The following is a 4,806-nucleotide window of genomic DNA, read 5'->3' as shown; positions in this document are numbered from 1 at the left end:
CCAAAAAAAAAAAAAACCACCTCAACCAGAAAGTGATGGCCTTCTCTATTAAGAAAACAAGTCTTTTTTATTAATTATTATTTTATCAAATAAAAAAATAGAATATATGTAAAGCACTAAGAACATCAATGTCAGAATTACATATCGACTCAAAAGTTTTGTTGTTCATATCCTTATGCGCTAAATTAGTCAAAAGAACAACCACGTCATTAGAGGGCCTGAGCCAAAAGGAGATGGTAAGAAGAAGATTGTAGACATCCAAGAAAATGGGAACTATGCTCCAAGGCCATGATGCAGTTCTTTGATAAAAAAAAAAAATATAAAAGCTCTAATTCCTTAAAATTACTCCATACAACCCTTCAATCGAGCCTGTTGCACTCTAAGTAAGAGACCCCATGTACTTGCTTCAATAGAATTTCTTGTCAACAAATAATCAGTAGTGAATGAGATACATTTTCCTTTGTGCAAAAAGCAAGTAGTCCACCCAGAAGTATTATGACATGTACTGAGGATAGTGGCGCAGATCATGATGGTGAAGTCCAGATTTGGAAGGCAATGTATTGTAAATTTGGGTTGAGAGGGGGTTACCTGTGATTGTGGGGATGCATGATGTTGTGAGTGCTTGGAATTAAGCCACAAAATTGCATGTGATAGTATAGCATGAAGATTTTTTTTTTTTTTGAAAATAATTTTATTTCGATGTGACCATATAAAGTAGCATATAATAATGAAGATTGAAAAGATACTATTGATTATTGTTAGGGGCTGTGTTGAAATATATATATAAAAAATAAAAATAAAAAAAAAAGATTCTGAAAGTGAACAGCAAAATAACCTTTCAATATGATAATCCCATGGTCTAGATGCCCAGTTTTTCTTTGAAAAATCACATGAAAGAAATATGTGCTAGATAGATTCTGGTTGATGGCAGAATGCAACCAAAATCAACATGTGAAGTCAACATTCATCCATTTCCCCAGTAAATCCTTCTTGGGAATTCCTCCAAGAGATAGTCTCTAGGAGAAAAGCTTAAATTTTGAGTGTAGTTTGACTTTCTAGAAGAATTGCTACCAATGTGAGCAAGGAGGCAAGCAAGTCTTTGTTTTTCACCTCAACTTTCATTCTATCAATACCTTCGGAGATGCATTAAAGAACTGAAATAGGAAAAAGGAGGGAGTATAGATGGAGCTTCAAAAGATAAACCCAATTAGGTCTCCATTAGGATTCTTATATGAAGCATCAAAGTTCAGCTTGAAGGAGTGAAGATTTGGAGGGGTCCAAATGGATATGACTTATGCGAGGGAGGAAATTAGGATGTGGAAAAGGAGGGTTGTTGGGGAAGAGAAGTTGCTTGGCAGAATTCTTGGTATTCCTTAATAGCTTGCTGAATCACTTCAATAGGAGACTAGTTTTTAGTTCCAAAGATCAAGTCATTACGTGCCTGCCAAATGTTCCAACAAATATAAGAAGCAATGCCTAAGATCCCAGGTTGGGTTTGTTTTAGGTTGTGATTCGAGGAAGAGGTTAGGTACCTTACTCCACCTAGTAAAATTGGATTTCAATCAAAGGTATGCTTACTATTATAAACGATATGCATCATGATACTAAATAAAATATAGAGGAATTATCACTCCCCTCCCCTGAACTTTGGGGAAATATTAAGTTCCCCCACAACTTTTAATTAATTCACTCCCCTCCCCTAAAATCAAAAGATTCTACCACTCGTTAGTACCTGATAGATTTTGCTGTCAAGTGTCTAACCTAATTTTGTAAATACCCTAAATGCCCCTCTACTTTAATCAATGAAAAGAAGAAGAGGAAGCCAACCCCTCTTCCAACCGCTTCTTTCTTCACCATCACTGCTCACGGAGAAGACAAAGGTGACTCTGTCACTGGTCATCGAGAAGCTAGCCCTCTCCAGGTGAGTCTTTCTTAAGCGTCGCTGCACACTGAGAAGCCAGACCTCTCATATCTGTGCACCAAGAAGACCCAGGCCGGGCCTGTTGGGCTCATCTTACAAATTTTGGATGCATTATTTGCATCTCCAATTCTTCTCTCCTTTGGTCATTGACAAAACCCCATTTTCAGAACTGGAGAATTGCATTTGGATGCACCAATTGGAGAATCCCCCACCCTTTTTTTTTCCTTAGAGAAAAGGAAAGCAAAATCAAATGTAAATATAAAATCTTCAGGGCTTGAAATGATTTAGTGAACGTGGTATTTCTTTAAACACATGGAAATATGCAGTAGGCTATGAAGCCATGTGACAATTCAAAATTTGTAAGATGAGCTATTCGCTGATTAGAAAATGAATGAAATAATAAGTCCAAGAATGTTCGATTTGTAATTGAAAAAACCCTTTTTTAAAGGTACAAAAAACCAACACAGTTACTTGTCATTCCTCAATTGCATCAAATGGCTCAACAAAGAAGTAATAGAAGTCATCTTCTCCACCTCCAAATATTTGCCGAAACTCCTCTATATCTAGCATTTACTGTTTCGTTCCTCTTCCTTTCTTGCTGGGTTGCACTTCTGCCTGTTCTTTTCCTAAGACTTTTGTTACGTTCGCTATAGAAAAGGTTCAATTGTAGAGCAATCTCAGGTAAAAAATGGAGTACAATCGCCTGGGTTCTCCGTGCCCAGCGACGGTGAAGATGGAGTATAGTCGCTTGGGTCTTCTTGGTGAGCAGCAATGGTGAAGAAAGAGGTACGGATATGAGAGAGCTGGCTTCTAGATGAGCAACGACGCTGAAGAAAGACTCATCTGGAGAGGGCTGGCTTCTCAGTGAGTAGAGACGGAGTCGCCTTTGTTTCTCGGCCACTGTGAAGAAAGAAGCAGTTGGAAGAGGGGGCATTTAGGGTATTTATAAAATTATATTAGACACTTAACAGCAGAAACTAACAAGTACTAACAAGTGGTAGAATCTTTTGATTTCGTGGGAGGGGAGTGAATTAATTAAAAAGTCGTTGGGGGACTTGATATTTCCCCAAAATTTAGGGGAGGGGAAAGAAGAAAACATCGGGTACTCACCTCTATCCAGTTGTGTTGCAAGATAAAATTTAGTATATTAAAAATAAAATAAAAACATATTTATGACATAGGTTAGTTATTGTCTATTGTCTATGCCTTTAATACCACCAAAAAAAATGTCTATATTTAAAACAATGCATGGAGAAAGTTAGTAAATGTGCTGAAAATTTACAAAAACATCACTCTCAAACGAGATGTGATATATATACCACCATCATGAAATAAGAATATGTAAGAACCGAACTATAACAATACATTGATGATATCTCATGCGATTCTACCGAAAGAAAAAAAATGATATCTCATGTGCCAACTAGAGAATGACAAGAAAATAAAAATAAAACAAAATAAAACCTATGAAATTTGTGTACGTGCCCAAGAAAAAAAATCTCTATATACGAAACTAGCCTTTTTTTTTTTTGTTAACCAAGGTGTCTGAGCCAGCTTACGCACACCTCGACTATCCCTGGGGGAAACTAGGGCAATAACTCATCGCCACATTCTCCACTTAAATCATAGATGCACAGATGGAGAATCGACCTGAGACCATGCGCCTATCCCCACACGGTCCCCAATTCGCCCTAACCATCTAGACAACCCACGGATGGGTATATGCGAAGCCAGCCTATCATGCATAGAAACATGAAAAATAAAAGGATATAAATAGCACAAAATGCTTCTAATTATTAGAAGACTGCCAATGGTTGATGGAAAACATTACAAAACGACATTAGCAACCATCATTAGAACTTTCGAAATCCAAATTAAAATACCGAAAACAAAACCTTAAAGAAAATAACATAAGAGTATGAAAATGAGAATGAGTGCACAAAACATGAAAATTAAAGGAAAAATAGTAAAATATGGGTGTTAATCAGTTCAGTTTCAGTGTATACGGTGCGATTCGGTTTAGTTCATATTTATTTGGCTGATACCAAAACTGCACCATTTACTAAACGTTGCACTTTTTGAAACCGCAACCATTTAATAAACAGTTTCGGTTCCACGGTTTTTAAATGGTGTCGATTTCAAAGTTTCAAACGGTTTTGATCATGGTTTATTCTATACAGTTTTTAAATTGTTAGTAGTCGGTTTACTAGTTTATTCGCATGCTTACTAAAATTTGCTTTTGTTGATAAATACTTCAATATTGTATCAAATTAAATGAGGCATTGAACAAGCAAGGATTTAACTACATAACTACATAATAGGAGTAAATTATTGAATAGATTGTTGGAAGGCCTCTATGATCCTTGATTTTTCCCTAAATTAAACCATTATGTTTTGTTAAAACAACCAAATATTTAATCATTATACGGGTTAATTTGGTTTGAAACCAACGGTTTAAACAGTTAAAACCGACCTAACCCATTTAACTAATCGGTCTTAAACTTGAAATCAGAACCGAACCATTTACTAAACGATTTTGTAGTGTAAACGACTCGGTTCGATTTCGGTAAACGGTTTCTATTTCAAATTCACATCCTTATGCCAACTATTGATGGAAAACATTATAAAATGACATTAGCAACCATCATTAAAACTTTGGAAATCCAAATTAAAATATAGAAAACAAAACCTTAAAGAAAATAACATAAGAGTATGAGAATGAGTGTACAAAACATGAAAATTAAAGGAAAAATAGCAAAATCCAACAAAAAGAACTCTTGCAAATATCACAAATGAAAATTAAATACATCTACTATCTTAATATTCAAAAAGCATCATGATGAACCATATCGACATGTTCTAATTCATGGCATGACATTATTGTT

This window comes from Macadamia integrifolia, unplaced genomic scaffold (assembly GCF_013358625.1).
Source record: "Macadamia integrifolia cultivar HAES 741 unplaced genomic scaffold, SCU_Mint_v3 scaffold2194, whole genome shotgun sequence".
NCBI lineage: Eukaryota > Viridiplantae > Streptophyta > Magnoliopsida > Proteales > Proteaceae > Macadamia > Macadamia integrifolia.
This window is presented reverse-complemented; position numbering follows the sequence as displayed.